Source organism: Scylla paramamosain, chromosome 4 (genome assembly GCF_035594125.1).
Source record: "Scylla paramamosain isolate STU-SP2022 chromosome 4, ASM3559412v1, whole genome shotgun sequence".
Taxonomy (NCBI): domain Eukaryota; kingdom Metazoa; phylum Arthropoda; class Malacostraca; order Decapoda; family Portunidae; genus Scylla; species Scylla paramamosain.
In genome coordinates, this window is record NC_087154.1 from 19409951 (window position 1) to 19433512 (window position 23562).

The 23562-nt window shown below is 40.5% G+C and overlaps 1 protein-coding gene across 1 annotated transcript in view; it reads left to right on the plus strand.

Annotated features, from left to right (window-relative positions):
* Positions 1-5219: 5219 nt before the first annotated feature.
* Positions 5220-23562, plus strand: part of LOC135099796 (cytosolic iron-sulfur assembly component 2A-like) — an 83125-nt gene continuing 64782 nt past the window's right edge. The window contains exon 1 of the mRNA XM_064002318.1: positions 5220-5407. The gene's annotated coding sequence lies outside the window, so the exon portion shown is untranslated. The remainder of the gene's footprint in view (positions 5408-23562) is intronic.

Genomic DNA, 23562 nt, shown 5'->3' on the forward strand with positions numbered 1-23562 from the left:
TCAGCTTGCAAAAGAGAATAACATTATTTCAATGCTTTAATCCAACTTAATACTTGCAGAGAAGATGACGATATGTTTAACATAAAATAAATATTAATGGATAATGGGAGCCTTCATAGAAGTAGTTCAGGCGCGTAAAAAGGAGTATTATCATCCCTCCTCAGCCTAGACCAAGGAGGAGAGAGTCAGTCCATCCACCTCTCCCCTTAGATCTGCGGCGCCAGAGGCCACCTGAGGGATATTCCTACCTCATGTATGTTGAGCGATGTCTCTTTGTGATTACCATTATCTGAGTACACCTTAACGATAGAAGTGCCGGTTCTTGCTCACTCCAGGTTATTAGTCAGCACAGTTGTTTAGGATCTGGTTCCTCCCGCTCCCGTAGTCTGTAGCCTAGTAATGGCCCGCAACGCCGCTGTGGGGATGCCAACCGCTGACCATTCTGACATCAGTAGTCCACCATCCAACTGTTTGCTTTTTCTTCAGTATTTTTTGGAGCTTTTCGTGTCTCTGTTCCTTATGTATCATTATCCTTTTTGTTTCTTTTCTCTATCTGCCCCTCCCCACACTTTTTTTTTTTTTTTCAGTCTTGTCATGTTATTGTTATTGTAATTTTGGATCCTAAATTCTCTTCCCCCTGTCTTCATAAGATATCAGTTCTTATATATATATATATATATATATATATATATATATATATATATATATATATATATATATATATATATATATATATATATATATATATATATATATATATACTATTAGTTTTAACGAACTATACCGATATACTGTGTGATCTAATTATGTTAAGTGTGTATATAAATATGAAAAGTACTACATGATGACTTCGAAGATTCACAATACTCTGTTCTCTTGCTTCTGATTTGACGTAAGACTTTATTTATATGTCAATATCTGAATTGTACAGTTTCAGTGGGGGATTTTGCATTTTCCTCATTTTGATTTTTTGTTCCGTAAGTAAGAAATTCCCTTTTTTTTTTTTTTTTTCTCTCTCTGACACGAGGCGCGTCGCTACCCGGAGCCGCCCATGGAGTCCACTCTGGTATTCCAAGCGGCTCCCTCAGAATGGTCACGTTCACACTTCAGTGCTACTGTATTTGTATTATTCGTTGGTAAATATATGTCCAATAAAGGTGTTGAGAAAAATTCATATTTTGTTTAATTCTTTTGTAAGTCTGCAAAGATACTCTCTCTCTCTCTCTCTCTCTCTCTCTCTCTCTCTCTCTCTCTCTCTCTCTCTCTCTCTCTCTCTCTCTCTCTCTCTCTCTCTCTCTCTCTTTATGTGGTGACTGGCAAACATAGCTATGACAGCAAGAATCTCCGTTCAAGTACGACTCGAGCCAGTCAGCGAAAAATCCAGATTTCGGTCGATGACGACTGTGGCAATCCATTAGTTAAACAAACCTAAATTCCCTTCCCCCTCTGTCTTCATAAGTTTCTAGTTCATATATATATATATATATATATATATATATATATATATATATATATATATATATATATATATATATATATATATATATATATATATATATATATATATATATATATATATATATATATATATATATATATATATATATTTTTTTTTTTTTTTTTTTTTTTTTTTTTTATGTAGGAAGGATACTGGCCAAGGGCAACAAAAAACTAATAAAAAAAAATGCCCACTGAAATGCCAGTCCCTAAAAGGGTCAAAGCAGTGGTCAAAAATTGGTGGATAAGTGTCCTGAAACCTCCCTCTTGAAGGAATTCAAGTCATAGGAAGGTGGAAATACAGAAGCAGGCAAGGAGTTCCAGAGTTTACCAGAGAAAGGGATGAATGATTGAGAATACTGGTTAACTCTTGCGTTAGAGAGGTGGACAGAATAGGAGTGAGAGAAAGAAGAAAGTCTTGTGCAGCGAGGCCGCGGAAGGAGGGGAGGCATGCAGTTAGCAAGATCAGAAGAGCAGTTACCATGAAAATAGCGGTAGAAGACAGCTAGAGATGCAACATTGAGGCGGTGAGAGAGAGGCTGAAGACAGTCAGTTAGAGGAGAGGAGTTGATGAGACGAAAAGCTTTTGATTCCACCCTGTCTAGAACAGCAGTATGAGTGGAACCCCCCCAGACATGTGAAGCATACTCCATACATGGACGGATAAGGCCCTTGTACAGAGTTAGCAGCTGGGGGGGTGAGAAAAACTGGCGGAGACGTCTCAGAACACCTAACTTCATAGAAGCTGTTTTAGCTAGAGATGAGATGTGAAGTTTCCAGTTCAGATTATAAGTAAAGGACAGACCGAGGATGTTCAGTGTAGAAGAGGGGGACAGTTGAGTGTCATTGAAGAAGAGGGGATAGTTGTCTGGAAGATTGTGTCGAGTTGATAGATGGAGGAATTGAGTTTTTGAGGCATTGAACAATACCAAGTTTGCTCTGCCCCAATCAGAAATTTTAGAAAGATCAGAAGTCAGGCGTTCTGTGGCTTCCCTGCGTGATATGTTTACCTCCTGAAGGGTTGGACGTCTATGAAAAGACGTGGAAAAGTGCAGGGTGGTATCATCAGCATAGGAGTGGATAGGACAAGAAGTTTGGTTTAGAAGATCATTAATGAATAATAAGAAGAGAGTGGGTGACAGGACAGAACCCTGAGGAACACCACTGTTAATAGATTTAGGAGAAGAACAGTGACCGTCTACCACAGCAGCAATAGAACGGTCAGAAAGGAAACTTGAGATGAAGTTACAGAGAGAAGGATAGAAACCGTAGGAGGGTAGTTTGGAAATCAAAGCTTTGTGCCAGACTCTATCAAAGGCTTTTGATATGTCCAAGGCAACAGCAAAAGTTTCACCAAAGTCTCTAAAAGAGGATGACCAAGACTCAGTAAGGAAAGCCAGAAGATCACCAGTAGAGCGGCCTTGACAGAACCCATACTGGCGATCAGATAGAAGGTTGTGAAGTGATAGATGTTTAAGAATCTTCCTGTTGAGGATAGATTCAAAAACTTTAGATAAGCAGGAAATTAAAGCAATAGGACGGTAGTTTGAGGGATTAGAGCGGTCACCCTTTTTAGGAACAGGTTGAATGTAGGCAAACTTCCAGCAAGAAGGAAAGGTAGATGTTGACAGACAGAGCTGAAAGAGTTTGACTAGGCAAGGTGCAAGCACGGAGGCACAGTTTCGGAGAACAATAGGAGGGACCCCATCAGGTCCATAAGCCTTCCGAGGGTTTAGGCCAGCGAGGGCATGGAAAACATCATTACGAAGAATTTTAATACGAGGCATGAAGTAGTCAGAGGGTGGAGGAGAGGGAGGAACAAGCCCAGAATCGTCCAAGGTAGAGTTTTTAGCAAAGGTTTGAGCAAAGAGTTCAGCTTTAGAAATAGATGTGATAGCAGTGGTGCCATCTGGTTGAAGTAGAGGAGGGAAAGAAGAAGAAGCAAAGTTATTGGAGATATTTTTGGCTAGATGCCAGAAATCACGAGGGGAGTTAGATCTTGAAAGGTTTTGACATTTTCTGTTAATGAAGGAGTTTTTGGCTAGTTGGAGAACAGACTTGGCATGGTTCCGGGCAGAAATATAAAGTGCATGAGATTCTGGTGAAGGAAGGCTTAAGTACCTTTTGTGGGCCACCTCTCTATCATGTATAGCACGAGAACAAGCTGTGTTAAACCAAGGTTTAGAAGGTTTAGGACGAGAAAAAGAGTGAGGAATGTACGCCTCCATGCCAGACACTATCACCTCTGTTATGCGCTCAGCACATAAAGACGGGTCTCTGACACGGAAGCAGTAGTCATTCCAAGGAAAATCAGCAAAATACCGCCTCAGGTCCCCCCAACTAGCAGAGGCAAAACGCCAGAGGCACCTTCGCTTAGGGGGATCCTGAGGAGGGATTGGAGTGATAGGACAAGATAAAGATATGAGATTGTGATCGGAGGAGCCCAACGGAGAAGAAAGGGTGACAGCATAAGCAGAAGGATTAGAGGTCAGGAAAAGGTCAAGAATGTTGGGCGTATCTCCAAGACGGTCAGGAATACGAGTAGGGTGTTGCACCAATTGCTCTAGGTCATGGAGGATAGCAAAGTTGTAGGCTAGTTCACCAGGATGGTCAGTGAAGGGAGAGGAAAGCCAAAGCTGGTGGTGAACATTGAAGTCTCCAAGAATGGAGATCTCTGCAAAAGGGAAGAGGGTCAGAATGTGCTCCACTTTGGAAGTTAAGTAGTCAAAGAATTTCTTATAGTCAGAGGAGTTAGGAGAGAGGTATACAGCACAGATAAATTTAGTATGAGAATGACTCCGTAGTCGTAGCCAGATGGTGGAAAACTCGGAAGATTCAAGAGCATGGGCACGAGAGCAGGTTAAGTCATTGCGCACATAAACGCAGCATCCAGCTTTGGATCGAAAATGAGGATAGAGAAAGTAGGAGGGAACAGAAAAGGGGCTACTGTCAGTTGCCTCAGACACCTGAGTTTCAGTGAGGAAAAGAAGATGAGGTTTAGAAGAGGAGAGGTGGTGTTCTACAGATTGAAAATTAGATCTTAGACCGCGAATGTTGCAGAAGTTAATGAAGAAAAAGTTGAGGGGGGTGTCAAGACACTTAGGGTCGTCGAAAGAAAGGCAGTCCGACCTGGGGACATTTATGGTCCCCTCCCCAGATGGGGACTCCGAGGCTGGTGTAGGAGTCGCCATGATTTTAAAATTTTTTGAGTGAAGGGTGTGTGTGTTATTAGGTGCTTGTAGTTTTGTGTGGAGGAAGAGAGTTGTCTTTAGAGGGCAGGCTGTGACTACCCCCTTGTGTTGTGAGACACAAAGGGAAACGTTCAGTGAGGTCACAGCTGGGTTTAATGATAAGTTCACAGCACCCCCTGAACAGTGCTTTAGACCTCACTGGGAGTAATTATCGTTTCGGCAGGTGTCTACATATATATATATATATATATATATATATATATATATATATATATATATATATATATATATATATATATATATATATATATATATATATATATATATATATATATATATATATATACACGTTTACCAAAATTGGTCCACTAGTTACTCGGATTAGTCTCCGAAGCATCAGCATTCAAGCAGGCTCGATATCTCATCCATTTACAGTTCGAGAATAGTTTCGAAACTAAGTTCAACAGAATGGTGCTGTCTTACGAGCATTTTATTTTATTTTTTTTCCATCCAAGAGCATGTTCAAGGCAATCAAACTCCATTTCTTCGTATTTACACTCGCGCAATAAGTGCAGGCATAACTCATCCCCCGAGTGTTTATTGGCACAGAACTTAATACAACAACGACTTTCAAGAAAGACACCACCGAGAAGTGAACTGAAGTGATTCTGATATCAAAGCAAGTCAGAAGGCTCTTCCCTGCCTAGCTAAATGTCACGGTAAGTCTTGTGTCCCAAGATGAGGACATTCTATCCACTACAAGGTCGATAGCCAAATATCTCTTTCCTGCATAAAGCTAGTGCGATGCTAGATTTCGTACCTCGTTATCCCACATTGCGTTGATAGAAAAGATAAGCTGATCACGTAGGAAGTGACTGAGGATAAGGACATTTTGTCATTTTCTCCTTAGAAATCGTGACTGAAGAACGCTTTCCTGAAAAATGTAGCTAAATTAGGTCAACCCATTTTGAACCAAAACACAAGAAACGCTACCAGCAAATGAGAGCAATTTTGACGTTACTGCTCATTCACCTTCGTAACCTGGATTAGCGAGTACAGGAGAGGTGGAAGTCAATGAGCCATTGACGTCTAAATTTACCTGAGTTACAGGTCAGTTGGTTGAGGGAGTAAAGGAGAGGCGGAGGTCAATGAGTCAGGGACGTCAAAATTTTAACTGAATTACCGGTCAATGTCACGACGAAATGACTTATCGAGTGTTATACAGAAATATTATTCAGCGACGGTACTTCTTAGCAGATTTCAATTTTACTTAATTCCACTTCAGACGACGTATTGTGGCATGCTGTTCACCCGTAAAACAAGTAAGAGGGAGCAAATTACGTACTCTATAATTCTTATTATTCTTATTATTTCATAATTAGGTTACTTTTACCAATAGCAGTTCCTCATGGACCTGCTAAATTATGCATATATGGTGATAAATACTCGCTGTACAAAACGTGTTTGGTGGTTTTGTTTTTGGGGTCATGCTTGGTTACGTTACAGTGACGTGATTCGTGTTGCACCGCATCACAAATTCTAAGCCCATGCCGATGAGACTCGCTTGGAGGGATACAGTGTAATGCATGTGTTAGTATGTTGGTATGCGGGTACTTTGACTGTATCATGTCGCCACAGTAACTAGTCCCGTGACAGGTATTTTATTCAGCATTGTATTATTAACTGATATTTTTGTTGCACTGAATGCAGATTAACTGTCATATTAATATGTAATCAAATAAAGCTTTATGCGCGACACATTTGTACTGTATGTAGTGCCACTAATTCAAATGGCCTGTGTAGTTTGGAACTAGTCCGCGTGTAATCCTCCGCGAGAGTATGAAAGGCAGCAGATCCCTGCAGGGGAACTGCCACGTCAGTTCTACCTTTATCATGGCGTCAGACATGTACACGGATTGCGATTTGGGTCTACTCGACTTTTTCCTGCGCTATAATGGGAAACCCAGGGATCTGTACATCTTAATTTTGTGAGCACTTCCAAATCATTCTTGTTATAGTGTGGTGTGGTGTGTAATATTACGAGTAACTCAGTGTCCACAAGAGCGGGGGTGTCGAAGCCCCCGGGTAGTTTAGGTTAGATAAGGTTAGGTTAGCTAATGTTACGTTGTCTTAGATAATGTTAGGTTAGGTTAGAGTCCTTAAGGGTGGGAGGATCCAGGAAGGGGCGAAACCCTCCGCTATTTTAGGTTAGGTTAGTGTGGGGGGTGATATTCCCTGTTTATTGATTGTTTTTTAGGTTTTCTCCCAAAAGTGTTTTTTTTTTTTTTTCTCCTTAGACTTTTAATGTTTTACCAAATTTGGCCTATTTTGGTATACCCCACCCACGGAGAGGGGCGAGAACAGAGTACAGGAGAAACCGCTATCGATAAAGTTTACCGCACAGATACATCTTCAGGCTTTTTAGCCGTGGTGTCAAATTCAAGTGTGACCGGGCCGGTCGGGTATCCATGGCGGGATGTCCGATGATGAAATTGTGACTTATTCAGTCATGATTTCTACAAGTTTTGGAGTTTTACAGTATTCCATGACGAAAAAAGTGATAATAACATACAGCTCATTTACCGATAAACATTACACAATAATAATTTTTTTTTTTTTTACATAAGAGGCTCACTGGCCAAGGGAAACAAAACCGGAAGAAAAAAAAATCCCACTTAGGCGCCAGACCAAAAAGAGACGTCAAGAGAACCATCAAAAATAGAAGGATAAGTGCCTTGAAACCTCATTCCTGAGAAAGTTTGTCATAAGGAGGAAATACAGAAGCAGGCAAGGAGTTCCAGAGTTTACCAGAGAAAGGGATGGGTGATTGAGAATACTGGTTAATTCTTGCATTAGAGAGGTGGACAGAATAGGGATGAGAGAAGGAAAGTCTTCTGCAGCGAGGCCACAGGAGGAGGGAAGGCAAGTAGTAAGCAAGATCAGAAGAGCAGTTAGCATGAAAATAACGATAGAATATAGCAAGAGATGCAACATGCAGCGATGAGAAAGAAGCTGAAGACAGTCAATTAAAGGAGTTAAGTTGATAAAACGAAAAGCTTTTGATTTCATCCTGTCTAAAATAGCGATATGAATGGAACTTGTTCTAGCTAGAGATGAGATGTGAAGTTTCCAGCTTAGATTATAAGTAAAGGACAGACCGTGGCGGGCAGGCAAACTTCCAGCAAGAAGGAAAGGTACATGTTGACAGACAGAGTTGAAAGAATTTGACTAGGCAAGGTGCAAGCAAGGAGGCGCAGTTTCGGAGGGACCCCATCAGGTCCATAAGCTTTCCGAGGGTTCAGGGCAGCGAAGGCATAGAAAACATCATTGCAAAGAATTTTAATAGGTAGCATGAAGTAGTCAGAGGATGGAGAAAAGGGAGGAACAAGTCCTGAATCATCCAAGGTAGAGTTTTTAACAAAGGTCTGAGCGAAGAGTTCAGCTTTAGAGATAGATATGATAACATTGGTGCTATCTGGTTAAAATAATGGAGGGAAAGAAGAGGCAAAGTTATTGGAGATGTTTTTAGCTAGGTCCCAGAAGTCATGAGGGGAGTTAGATCTTGAAAGATTTAGACACCTTCTATTAATGAAGAAATTTTTTGGTTGGAGAACAGACTCGATATGGTTCCAGGCAGAAATACAAAGCACATGAGATTCTGGTGATGGAAGATTCAAGTACCTTTTGAGGGCTACCTCCTCATCATGTATAGCACGAGAACAGGCTGTGTTAAACTAACGTTTGGAAGGTTTAGGTCGATAATAAGAGTGAGGAATGTATGCATGCATGTCAGACACTATCATCTCTGTTATGCGCTTGGCACACAGAGACGGGTCTCTGGCACGGAAATAGTAGTCATTCCAAGGAAAATCAGCAAAATACATCCTCAGGTCCCCCCAACTAGCAGAGGCAAACTGCCAGAAGTACCTCCGCTTAGGGGGATCCTGAGGAGAGATTGGAGCGATAGGACCAGATACAGATATGAGATTCTGATTGGAGGAACCCAACAGAGAAGATAGGGTAACAGCGTAACCAGAAAGATTAGAGGTTAAGGAAAGATCAAGAATGTTGGGTGTATCTCCAAGCCAGTCAGGAATACAAATAGGGTGTTGCACCAATTGCTCTAGGTCGTGGAGGATAGCAAAGTTAAAAAATAGTTCACCAGGATGGTCAGTGAAGGGAGAGGAAAGCCAAAGCTGGTGGTGAACAATGAAGTCTCCAAGAATAGAGATCTCTGCAAAAGGGAAAAGAGACAGGATATGCTCCACTTTGGAAGTCAAGTAGTCAAAGAATTTCTTATAGTCAGAGGAGTTAGGTGAGAGGTATATAGCACAGATAAATGTAGTTTGAGAGTGACTCTGTTGTCGTAGCCAGATGGTGGAAAACTCATAAAATTTCAAGAGTGTGGGGTCGAGAGCAGGATTAGTCGTTGTGCACATAGATACAACATCGAGCTTCTGATTGGAAATCAGAATAGAGAAAGAAGGAAGGAACAGAAAAGGGGATATATATATATATATATATATATATATATATATATATATATATATATATATATATATATATATATATATATATATATATATATATATATATATATATATATATATATATATCTGTCGACGACCCTAAGTGTTCTGACACCCCCCTCAACTTTTTCTTCATTAACTTCTGCAACATTCGCGGTCTAAGATCTAATTTTCAATCTGTAGAACACCACCTCTCCTCTTCTAAACCTCATCTTCTTTTCCTCACTGAAACTCAGGTGTCTGAGGCAACTGACAATAACCCCTTTTCTGTTCCCTCCTACTTTCTCTATCCTCATTTTCCATCCAAAGCTGGATGCTGCGTTTATGTGCGCAATGACTTAACCTGCTCTCGTGCCCACGCTCTTGAATCTTCTGAGTTTTCCACCATCTGGCTACGACTACAGAGTCACTCTCATACTAAATTTATCTGTGCTGTATACCTCTCACCTAACTCCTCTGACTATAAGAAATTCTTTGACTACTTAACTTCCAAAGTGGAGCACATTCTGACCCTCTTCCCTTTTGCAGAGATCTCCATTCTTGGAGACTTCAATGTTCACCACCAGCTTTGGCCTTCCTCTCCCTTCACTGACCATCCTGGTGAACTAGCCTATAACTTTGCTATCCTCCATGACCTAGAGCAATTGGTGCAACACCCTACTGGTATTCCTGACTGTCTTCGAGTAACACCCAGCATTCTTGACCTTTTCCTGACCTCTAATCCTTCTGCTTATGCTGTCACCCTTTCTTCTCCGTTGGACTCCTCCGATCACAATCTCATATTTGTATCTTGTCCTATCGCTCCAATCCCTCCTCAGGATCCCCCTAAGCGAAGGTGCCTCTGGCGTTTTGCTTCTGCTAGTTGGGGGGACCTGAGGAGGTATTTTGCTGATTTTCCTTGGAATGACTACTGCTTCCATGTCAGAGACCCGTCTTTGTGTGCTGAGCGCATAACAGAGGTGATAGTGTCTGGCATGGAGGCGTGCATTCCTCACTCTTTTTCTCGTCCTAAACCTTCTAAACCTTGGTTTAACACAGCTTGTTCTCGTGCTATACATGATAGAGAGGTGGCACACAAAAGGTACTTAAGCCTTCCATCACCAGAATCTCATGCACTTTATATTTCTGCCTGGAACCATGCCAAGTCTGTTCTCCAACTAGCCAAAAACTCCTTCATTAACAGAAAATGTCAAAACCTTTCAAGATCTAACTCCCCTCGTGATTTCTGGCATCTAGCCAAAAATATCTCCAATAACTTTGCTTCTTCTTCTTTCCCTCCTCTATTTCAACCAGATGGCACCACTGCTATCACATCTATTTCTAAAGCTAAAGTCTTCGCTCAAACCTTTGCTAAAAACTCTACCTTGGACGATTCTGGGCTTGTTCCTCCCTCTCCTCCACCCTCTGACTACTTCATGCCACCTATTAAAATTCTTCGCAATGATGTTTTCCATGCCCTCGCTGGCCTAAACCCTCGGAAGGGTTATGGACCTGATGAGGTCCCTCCTATTGTTCTCCGAAACTGTGCCTCCGTGCTTGCACCTTGCCTAGTCAAACTCTTTCAGCTCTGCCTGTCAACATCTACCTTTCCTTCTTGCTGGAAGTTTGCCTACATTCAAGCTGTTCCTAAAAAGGGTGACCGTTCTAATCCCTCAAACTACCATCCTATTGCTTTAATTTCCTGCCTATCTAAAGTTTTTGAATCTATCCTCAACAGGATGATTCTTAAACATCTATCACTTCACAACCTTCTATCTGATCGCCAGTATGGGTTCTGTCAAGGCCGCTCTACTGGTGATCTTCTGGCTTTCCTTACTGAGTCTTGGTCATCCTCTTTTAGAGATTTTGGTGAAACTTTTGATGTTGCCTTGGACATATCAAAAGCTTTTGATAGAGTCTGGCAGAAAGCTTTGATTTCCAAACTACCCTCCTATGGCTTCTATCGTTCTCTCTGTGACTTCATCTCAAGTTTCCTTTCTGACCGTTCTATTGCTGCTGTGGTAGACGGTCACTGTTCTTCTTCTAAATCTATTAACAGTGGTGTTCCTCAGGGTTCTGTCCTGTCACCCACTCTCTTCTTATTATTCATTAATGATCTTCTAAACCAAACTTCTTGTCCTATCCACTCCTACGCTGATGATACCACCCTGCACTTTTCCACGTCTTTTCATAGACGTCCAACCGTTCAGGAGGTAAACATATCACGCACGGAAGCCATAGAACTCCTGACTTCTGATCTTTCTAAAATTTCTGATTGGGGCAGAACAAACTTGGTATTGTTCAATGCCTCAAAAACTCAATTCCTCCATCTATCAACCAGACACAACCTTCCAGACAACTATCCCCTCTTCAATGACACTCAACTGTCCCCCTCTTCTACACTGAACATCCTCGGTCTGTCCTTTACTTGTAATCTGAACTGGAAACTTCACATCTCATCTCTAGATAAAACAGCTTCTATGAAGTTAGGTGTTCTGAGACGTCTCCGCCAGTTTTTCTCACACCCCCCCCCCCAGCTGCTAACTCTGTACAAGGGCCTTATCCGTCCATGTATGGAGTATGCTTCACATGTCTGGGGGCTTTCCACTCATACTGCTCTTCTAGACAGGGTGGAATCAAAAGCTTTTCGTCTCATCAACTCCTCTCCTCTAACTGACTGTCTTCAGCCTCTCTCTCACCGCCGCAATGTTGCATATCTAGCTGTTTTGTACCGCTATTCTCATGCTAACTGCTCTTCTGATCTTGCTAACTGCATGCCTCCCCTCCTTCCGCGGCCTCGCTGCACAAGACTTTCTTCTTTCTCTCACCCCTATTCTGTCCACCTCTCTAATGCAAGAGTTAACCAGTATTCTCAATCATTCATCCCTTTCTCTGGTAAACTCTGGAACTCCCTGCCTGCTTCTGTATTTCCACCTTCCTATGACTTGAATTCCTTCAAGAGGGAGGTTTCAAGACACTTATTCATCAATTTCTGACCACTGCTTTGACCCTTTTATGGGACTGGCATTTCAGTGGGCATATCTTTTTTATTGGATTTTTGTTGCCCTTGGCCAGTGTCCTTCCTAAATATAAAATATATATATATATATATATATATATATATATATATATATATATATATATATATATATATATATATATATATATATATATATATATATATTGTCACGACCACAGACCTCTGCCCTTCCCACAGCTGCCTCAACTGAACAAGCTTTCCCCCATGTCACCCCCTGTGTGACTTGGTGCAGGGCTTAATTACAAGTGTACAGGGTCCCTTCCGACTCCTGCATCCTTTACTTGACTGGTCGTAATGCCAGGTCACACTAATGAGGTCGCCAGCCTGTTTTTAACCACCCACATTCAAAGGAATATAATACAAGAACTGCAAATTTCAACACCAACAAACACATATAAGGTCAAGGTATAATACTCCAGGGGAAAACTGCCCTCATAACAAACCACCCACTTCAGCGAGGTTTTATAACACTCTCCCTGCCCGGTAATACAATATCCCTCCTCTTTAGAAGGAAGAGAGAGAAATTACTGCCTGACAGCGTAAAGTAATCCTCTGCGTCAAAAAGGGTGTTGGGGACGCCACCCCCGATCACAATAACATTTAATACGACAACACGAATAGAGACGAGTGCCCACACATAAACAGGAGGGTAATTCACCTCTCACTATAACAGAGCTTGGCCCACACACGCGCGCAGCTGCACACACATGCAACCGAGGAGTCACGTCCCTGAATATGGAATGCGTTATAATTAACTACACTCCCTTGCAGACGAGTATGGAGACTCCTATACTACCCATATAGGCTGGGGCGTACTGCCGGTACTTACTCAACCATCCCCTTATAGCAACTGACCCATCTAACTGTAAAAACCCCCCAGCCTCCTCCAAACCACTCGGTCTGCCTTCGTACATCTATCTCGAGTGGTAGTTGGACTGTGACTGACTTGAAAGCATGGGAAGCGATGTGGAACGCTCTCCCACTCTGCTACGAGGGGTGGGTACAAGAGAGGGGATAGGGTGGTGACATACATGCATACACCTGCCTGCTCGCTCGCTGCACTCTGCACTGTCTTGTATGAAAAAAAAAAAAAAACACTTTGATTCTGAAAATTCTAGTGACTAACCTATGGGGGACTGTATGAATACTGACCACTTTATCATAAAGAGCAACTACTCTATTAAATACTTGATGAGACTCAAATTGAAAGACCAAGCGTAAATAAGGAAAATTACGTGGGGAACAAGAGTGACTATATGCGTGAATGTTATATTAATAGCTACAGGTTGGGCTACGCATCAGAGACGCATTAATTTCTCATTCCCAGCCTCTCTCTCTCTCTCTCTCTCTCTCTCTCTCTCTCTCTCTCTCTCTCTCTCTCTCTCCTTCATCTTCCCATCCTTCTTTCTTCATTCTTCTTTTTACATCACCTGGCATCACTGCATATATATATATATATATATATATATATATATATATATATATATATATATATATATATATATATATATATATATATATATATATATATATATATATATATATTATTTTCCTGACCTCTAATCCTTTTGATTATGCTGTCACCCTTTCTTCTCCGTTGGGGTCCCCCGATCACAATCTCATATCTGTATCTTGTCCTACCGCTCCAACCCCTCCTCAGGATCCCCCTAAGCGAAGGTGCCTCTGGCGTTTTCCCTCTGCTAGTTGGGGGACCTGAGGAGGTATTTTGCTGATTTTCCTTGGAATGACTACTGCTTCCATGTCAGAGACCCGTCTTTGTGTGCTGAACGCATAACAGAAGTGATAGTGTCTGGCATGGAAGCGTACATTCCTCACTCTTTTTCTCGACCTAAACCTTCCAAACCTTGGTTTAACAAAGCTTGTTCTCTTGTTATACATGATAGAGAGGTGGCCCACAAAAGGTACTTAAGCCTTCCATCACCAGAATCTCATGCACTTTATATATCTGCCCGGAACCATGCCAAGTCTGTTCTCCAACTAGCCAAAAACTCCTTCATTAACAAAGTGTCAAAACCTTTCAAGATCTAACTCCCCTCGTGACTTCTGGCATCTAGCCAAAAATATCTCCAATAACTTCGCTTCTTCTTTCCCTCCTTTATTTCAACCAGATGGCACCACTGCTATCACATCTATTTCTAAAGCTGAACTCTTCACTCAAACCTTTGCTAAAAACTCTACTTGGACGATTCTGGGCTTGTTCCTCCCTCTCCTCCACCCTCTGACTACTTCATGCCACCTATTAAAATTCTTCGCAATGATTTTTTCCATACCCTCGCTGGCCTAAACCCTCGGAAGGCTTATGGACCTGATGGGGTCCCTCCTACTGTTCTCCGAAACTGTGCCTCCGTGCTTGCACCTTGCCTAGTCAAACTCTTTCAGCTCTGTCTGTCAACATCTACCTTCCCTTCTTGCTGGAAGTTTGCCTACATTCAACCTGTTCCTTAAAAGGGTGACCGTTCTAATCCCTTAGACTACCGTCCTATTCCATTAATTTCCTGCCTACCTAAAGTTTTTGAATCTATCCTCAACAGGACGATTCTTAAATATCTATCTCTTCACAACCTTCTATCTGATCGCCAGTATGGGTTCGGTCAAGGCCGCTCTACTGATGATCTTCTGGCTTTCCTTACTGAGTCTTGGTCATCTTCTTTCAGAGATTTTGGTGGAACTTTTGCTGTTGCCTTGGATATATCGAAAGCTTTTGATAGAGTCTGGTACAAAGCTTTGATTTCCAAACTATCCTCCTACGGCTTCTATCCTCTTCTCTGTAACTTTATCTCAAGTTTCCTTTCTGACCGTTCTATTGCTGCTGTGGTAGACGGTCACTGTTCTTCTCCTAAATATGTTAACAGTTGTGTTCCTCAAGGTACTGTCCTGTCACCCACTCTCTTATTATTTACCAATGACCTTCTAAACCAAACTTCTTGTCCAATCCACTCCTACGCTGATGATACAACCCTGCACTTTTCCACGTCTTTTCATAGACGTCCAACCCTTCAGGAAGTAAACATTTCACGCAGGGAAGCCACAGAACGCCTGACTTCTGACCTTTCTAAAATTTCTGATTGGGGCAGAGCAAACTTGGTATTGTTCAGTGCCTCAAAAACTCAATTCCTCCATTTATCAACTCGACACAACCTTCCAGACAACTATCCCCTCTTCTTCAATGACACTCAACTGTCCCCCTCTTCTACACTGAACATCCTCGGTCTGTCCTTTACTTATAATCTGAACTGGAAACTTCACATCTCATCTCCTAATAAAACAGCTTCTAAGATGTTAAGTGTTCTGAGACGTCTCCGCCAGGTTTTTCTCACCACCCCAGCTGCTAACTCTGTACAAGGGCCTTATCCGTCCATATATGGAGTATGCTTCACATGTCTGGGGGGGGTTCCACTCATACCGCTCTTCTAGACAGGGTGGAATCAAAGGCTTTTTGTGTCATCAACTCCTCTCCTCTAACTGACTGTCTTCACTCTTTATCTCATCACTGCAATGTTGCACCTCTAGCTATTTCCTGCCGCTATTTTCATATTAACTGCTCTTCTGATCTTGCTAACAGCATGCCTCCCCTCCTCCCGCGGCCTCGCTGCACAAGACTTTCTTCTTTCTCTTACCCCTATTCTGTCCACCTTTCTAATGCAAGAGTTAACCAGTATTCTCAATCATTCATCCCTTTCTCTGGTAAACTCTGGAACTTCCTACCTGTTTCTGTATTTCCACCTTCCTATGACTTGAATTTTTTCAAGAGGGAGGTTTCAAAACACTTATCCTTCAATTTTTGACTACCGCTTTGGACCCTTTTCTGGGACTGGCATCTCAGTGGGCTTTTATTATTTATTTATTTATTTATTTATTTATCTTTTTTTTTGTTGCCCTTGGCCAGTGTCCCTCCTAATATATATATATATATATATATATATATATATATATATATATATATATATATATATATATATATATATATATATATATATATATATATATATATATATATATATATATATATATATAATATAAAGCACATTCATTATATACAGGGCTGTGTTTGTGTATTCATGTGCATTATTTAAGGAGGGATCCATAACTTCCATCAAAATCTCAAAGATGTCTGTAGTTCAAAAAACCTTAAGAACCCTTTCTTAAAACATTTTTAAATTGAAAATATTTAAATTATCATATCTCAAAAGTATGTAGCTGAACTCATGGGACAACCTGTACTGTACGTACAAAGATATGTAGATACGTAGTTGTACTATCATATCAAACTCCTCTGAAATAGTTGCATGAAGAAGTGGATAACGTTAGCTATGGAATTATAACATGTCGTAACAAAATGCAACATGCACATTAAAGAGAGAGAGAGAGAGAGAGAGAGAGAGAGAGAGAGAGAGAGAGAGAGAGAGAGAGAGAGAGAGAGAGAAGAATGATACTATAACCTTATAATGTATTTTGCAACTTAGTATATCCATTCAATTTTTTTTATAGAGCTACTGAATAGATTTTTAATACGGATCTTACAAGAAATAATGATGGAGCATCAAATGAATTAATACATTTTAACCAAGAACACGCATATTCATTTTATAATTAAACACAGTGATAAAGTCTTACCGGTAAAGCATACGCTTGCTTGAATTGCACATTACATTTACGACGAGGTATCAAACACCAGTTACATTAAATTTTATGACTACACAAACGTGAATGTTACATAATATGCTTAACTACACTACTTTCCCGAGTTTCGCGCCTGCTTTCTTCATTAGATATAGCGCCAAACTCGAGGAACCCGAAACTCGAGGTACTGAAAACTCTGAAAAAGCGTTTATTCATTCCGGCCCGTGAAAAAAACTGATCCCCACTTCACTCTTTTCAATCAATTTATGTGTATCTTTCTCTTAAACTTTTTTTTTGTAGATCTATTTTGTTATATTTCTTTCATCCACAGCTTCTCTTTGGACCTATTGTTGTTTCTTCCTCCTGTGTTTTCCCTATCGATCAATTTCTGTCTTTTTCTCCTATAGTTCCCCAGGTACTGGTACTGTATTTTGAGATCCATATCTCAGAATACAGTACCTGTGTGTGTGATTCACCTATGGTCGTCTGGTGGTCACCCAGCCAGAAGGAAAGAGCTCCGAGCTCATAGTGACCGATCTTCGAGTAGGACTGAGACCATTGACACACCACACACCGAGACAGCGAAGTCACAACTCCTCGGGTTACATCCCGTACCTACTTGCTGCTAGGTGAACAGGGGCTACACATTAAGAGGCTCGCTCATTTGCCTCGCCGCGCCCGGGAGTCGAACCCGAGCTTTCTTGGTTGTGAGCCGAGCGTGCTAACCACTACGCTACGCGGTGTGTGTGTGTGTGTGTGTGTGTGTGTGTTGTCCTCACATCCAACGTAGTGTTGTGGCAGTGCAGCGCCATTGCATCTAAAAATGTGTGTGTGTGTGTGTGTGTGTGTGTGTCTGTATGTGTCCTGTCCTCACATTTGGTGTGATGCAGCTCTGTGGCCGTGCAGTGCTATTACATCTAAAAGTGTGTGTGTGTGTGTTTCTCTCTCTCTCTCTCTCTCTCTCTCTCTCTCTCTCTCTCTCTCTCTCTCTCTCTCTCTCTCTCTCTCTCTCTCTCTCTCTCTCTCTCTCTCTCTCTCTCTCTCTCTCTCTCTCTCTCTCTCTCTCTCTCTCTCTCCTTCCTTCCCCTTTCCTTCCCTCTCCCTTCCCTGTCCCCCTCTCTCGTCCATCCCCATTTCCTCCCTCCTTTCATCTATCCTGACTCTTCACCCCGGACTCCTCTCTCTCTCTCTCTCTCTCTCTCTCTCTCTCTCTCTCTCTCTCTCTCTCTCTCTCTCTCTCTCTCTCTCTCTCTCTCTCCTGCCCTCCTCCCCCCTCTCTCTTTTACCTTTCCCTCCCTGTCTCTCCACCCTGCCCCCTTCCCTACCCATCCCCATTCCCTCCCTCCTTTCATCTATCCTCCCCTGCCCTCTCTCTCTCTCTCTCTCTCTCTCTCTCTCTCTCTCTCTCTCTCTCTCTCTCTCTCTCTCTCTCTGTGTGTGTGTGTGTGTGTGTGTGTGTGTGTGAGAGAGAGAGAGAGAGAAACAATCCTGAGGCTTGCTAAATAAAATAGGACTGAATGAGTATGAAAATGGATGGAAGGAGCATAAATGCGAAATGAAGGGATGGAGGAAAAATGAAAAGGAGTGGAAGATAGAAAAGAGAATACTTATTTCTCAATACTTTCGCTCTCTCCCTCTAATTCTTCACTTACTCCTCATCCTTACTGCTTATATTTATTCGTTCTACTTTCTCCCCGTGCTCCCATCCTCTTCCTCCACTTCTTGCCCCGTGCACTCTCCTTCTCCAGTTATGTCCCTTCATCCCCTTTCTCCTTTCCTCTCCCTTCCTCTTTCGCCTATCTCAGACCTCTCTCCCTGTCAACTCTCCTCCCCTTATCTGTCAAAGATAAGGGGACAAGGGAGTAATACCTTGCTCTCTCTCTCTCTCTCTCTCTCTCTCTCTCTCTCTCTCTCTCTCTCTCTCTCTCTCTCTCATTCCCACTATGTCATTTTCGCTTCATTCTTCCTCATTCTCTCTCACTCTCGTATAATTTCATTTTTTATTTAGCTATCCTCAGGATTGTTCTTACTTTCACATACAGAGAGAGAGAGAGAGAGAGAGAGAGAGAGAGAGAGCTCCGACTTAGATAGGTTCTACTATATGTACACGCGTGACACCGACGGTAAGGTAAATGTGACCGATACTTGTCAAAGCAGCACGAAACTCGGGATAGTAAGAATTTACGACTAAGCACGAAACTCGAGGATCGCGAAACTCGGATAGCGCGAAACTCGCGAGGGTAGTGTACTCCAATCACGTATGACCATTACACCGTGACTATCACATACACATGACTAACACATACATAATCTATACATAAACATGAGTAATCTATACATAAGATAACCACATGCACATGACTGCCCTATACGTAAGACCAATTGTTTCACAAGATATCTATCCCCTCTTTTTGAATGATACCCAGCTGCCTTTCTCTTTTACATTCAGCATCCTCGGTCTGCTCTTTACTAATAATCTAAATTGGAAACTTCACATCGCATTGCTTAATAAACAGCTTCTATGAAGTTAGATGTTTTTAGTCGTCTCCGCTAGTTTTTCTCGTCCCTCAGCTGCTAACTCTCTACAAGGGAATTATCCGTTCATGTATTGAGTATGCTTCATATATATGGGAGGAAGGGAGTTTCCTATTATACCACTCTTCTAGACAGGCTGAAATAAAAAAACATTTCATCATATCAACTCCTCTCCTCTAACTGATCTTCAGCTTTTCTCTCATCTCTACAATGCTGCATCTCTTGCTATTATCTTCTACTGCTATTTTCACGCTAACTATTTTTGCTAACTTGATGCTTCCCCTCCTCCTGTGGTCTCGCTGCACAAGACTTTCTTCCTCGTCTCACCCTTATTCTATCTACTTCTCTAATGGAAGAGATACTCAGTATTCTCAATCGTTCATCTCGTTTTCTGGTAAACTCTGGAACTCCCTTTTTGCTTCTGTATTTCCTCCTTCCTATGACTGAGTTATTCCAATAGGGAAGTTTCAAGACCGGATCGTGACCGGAGCGGTAGCGGAGCGAAAGCGGACCTTGAACGTCAGTGTGTATGTATGCTTTCATTGATATGCTTTCATTGAAATGCATGTAATTATTTATGATCGGACAGTGAGCAGAGAGTGGACCGTGATTGGAGCGAGACTAAACCTTTAGTGTGAATCGGGCCGAACCTGTAGCATGAATCTGGCTTTTATCCTCCAATTTTGGATGATCTTTTTTACCTTTCCTTAGGGACTAGCACTGGAGTCTTTTTTTTTTTTCGTTCTTTTTGTAGCCCTAGGCCAGTGCCTTTCTTCCATAAAAGAAAAAACTCATACACATGATTAACACATATACATGACTAACACATACACGTGAGTAACTTATCCTCATAACTAACACATACAAATGATGAACACATCCTCATAACTAAATACGCATAACAAACACATACACATTTTCAACATAGACACGACTAATACATCCACATGACTAACAATTAAGAATCATTAACACATCCACATTACTAAAATTCACTTAACAATCACATTCTTTTTTATTTTTTTTTATGTAGGAGGGACACCAGCCAAGGGCAACAAAAATCCAATATAAAAAAAAAAAATGCCCAGAGATGCCGATCCCCGAATAGCGTCCGAAGCGGTAGTCAAAAATTCAAGGGTAAGTCTCTTGAAACCTCCCTCTTGAAGAAATTCAATTCATAGGAAGGTGGAAATACAGAAACAGGTAGGAAAGTTCCAGAGTTTACCAGAGAATGGGATGAATGATTGATAATACTGGTTATCATTAGAGAGATGGACAGAATAGGGGTAAGAAAAAGAAGAAAGTATTGCGCAGCGAGGACGCGAGAGGAGGGGAGGCATGCAGTTAGCAAGATAAAAAAAAAAAAAACAGCATGAAAATAGCGGTAGAAGATAGCTAGGGATGCAACATTGGGGCGATAAGAAAGAGCCTGAAGACAGTCAGTTAGAGGAGAGGAGTTGATGAGACGAAAAGCTTTTGATTCCACCCTGTCTAAAAGAGCGGTATGAGAGGAATCCCCCCAGACATATGAAGCATACTCTATACATGGACGGATAAGGCCCTTATACAGAGTTAGCAACTGGGGTGGGGATGAGAAAAACTGGCGGAGACGTCTCAGAACACCTAACTTCATAAAAGCTGTTTTAGCTAAAGATAAGATGTGAAGTTTCCAATTTAGACTATAAGAAAAGGACAGACCAAGGATGTTCATTGTAGAAGAGAGGAACAGTTGAGTATCATTAAAGAAGAGAGGATAGTTGTCTGGAAGGTTGTGTCAAATTGATAGATGGAGAAATTGAGTTTTTGAGGCATTGAACAATACCAAGTTTGCTGTGCCCCAACCAGAAATTTTAGAGTGATCAGAAGTCAGGTGTTATGTGGCTTCCCTGCGTGAACTGTTTACTTCCCGAAGGGTTGGACATCTATGAAAAGATGTGGAAAAGTGAAGGATGGTATCATCAGCGTAGGAGTGGATTGGACAAGAAGTTTGGTTTAGAAGGTCATTGATGAATAATAGGAAGAGAGTGGGTGACAGGACAGAATCCTGAGGAACATCACTGTTAATAGATTTAGGAGAACAGTGACCGTCTACCACAGCAGCGATAGAACGGTTAGAAAGGAAACTTGAGATGAAGTTACAGAGAGAAGGATAGAAGCCGTAGGAGGGAAGTTTGGAAATCAAAGCTTTGTGCCAGACTCTATCAATTATCTATCTATTGATAAATACAATTATCACAAACATTTTCATTACATAACTATTTTGTAGCCTTTGTTTTAATCTGCGTTTAAATGAAAATAGTTCTTACACTAGCATTTCAAATATCTGTGGCAGCTGCATGGTACCAAATTTTTTGCATTTCTTTTGTAAGCAGAACAATGCTGGGAATGTGACATAATATAATAAAGAATCCTAAGATCACTACGGTAGGTCTCATGGTTGTAATATTCTATACCAGAAACTGAAAGCCTTAGTCAAATGAAAATGTATTCAAGGCATTACAAATACGTAAACCATCTTTGTAAATATTACCATATAATTTTCAAGAGAAAAGTGAAACTGAATTATTATGATCCTTATGATTCACAATTCTATAGAAGATTCTTATTTTCTTTATTTACTTATTTATTTACTTATTATTATTATTATTATTATTATTATTATTATTATTATTATCATTATTATATTTATTTTACTTATATATATATATATATATATATATATATATATATATATATATATATATATATATATATATATATATATATATATATATATATATATATATATATATATATTATCATTTTTTTTTATTTATTTTATTTTTTTATTTATTTATTTATTTTATTTTATTTATTTATTTATTTTTATTTTGTGTGTGTGTGTGTGTGTGTGTGCGTGTGTGTGTGTGTGTGACGAAAAGAATAATCATGTTTTACATGCCGTACCTCAGACTGCTGTCCCTTACAATATGATACGGAAAATTTTAAAACGGTTTAAAAAGGTTTTAGGTCAGTGTTTTTTTTTTTTTTTTTTTTTTTTCTTATTCTATACACTGTCTCAGTTAATTATTTGATATGTTCATCTTAATAGAATCACTCAGAGCTTTCTAGTTTAATTTTCTATCAGGAAGTTATAACTAGAAATTTAGCTTCCTGCATTTTTTATAAGTATCGCAGTATTCACCGTTACAACAATGTGTTATCCTGGCAGAATGGATACCACGTAATGAATTTTGGAATAATTATAAGATAATTCATTGCATTTTAGCTAAGGATACCTTATCGAATTCCCATTTATGACAATATTCATAACCATCAAATTTTTCCCTCTAAAAAACATTTATGTATCGTCCGCAAAAAGTATACATTTCAAAATGCTACAACTACATACTATTTCATTGATAAATACTAAAAAATAGAAGCAGGCCTATATCGAGATTTTGGGGTACAACGTCGTTTATAGTTTTATATAAAAACTGATTGTTACTATTTATTGACTGTAAACTGCTGACTGCCACTGAATATGTTAAGTGGTACATTGCTCTAAATTATCTGTTAAAAGCTCAAATCAGCAGGAACTAAACAGTTGAACGCAGAAAAGCTACAAAATTACTAAAATTATTTACAATCTTCCCATAATTTCAGAATGGATCCATAATGGCAAACCTTGTTGTTTAGTGCATCAGAAATTCCATTCCTTCACTATACATATTTTTCTTTTTCTTTAGTAATGCTTCACTGAACATATCAGGACGGTCTCTTGTTTTTTTTTTGCATCTTGCCTCAACACCTTCCAGAAAGTCTTGTGTGCCATCTCCGCCTTTTTTTTTTTTTTTCCCCTCTTTTTCTTCCAGCTGTATAGGGGTCTCATCAGGGTAAATACTGTATGTCGATCCTGATCCCCAGCCTTCCCAGTGAAGCCGCATATCTTCTTATGTATTCTGAACCCACTGTCATAATCATATGCAGGACGCGGTGGGTGTCGTGCTTTTTGTAATGGGGCAAAACAAAAATAACGGGTTTGCACAATTTTTCATTGTTATTCCCATACTTGTTTTTACCTTAAGAAACAATAAAGGTGAAAAATAGTTGAAACTAAAACCCGGTCTTGATCGACCTACTGTATTAGCCAAAAGCTTTTCTTCATACC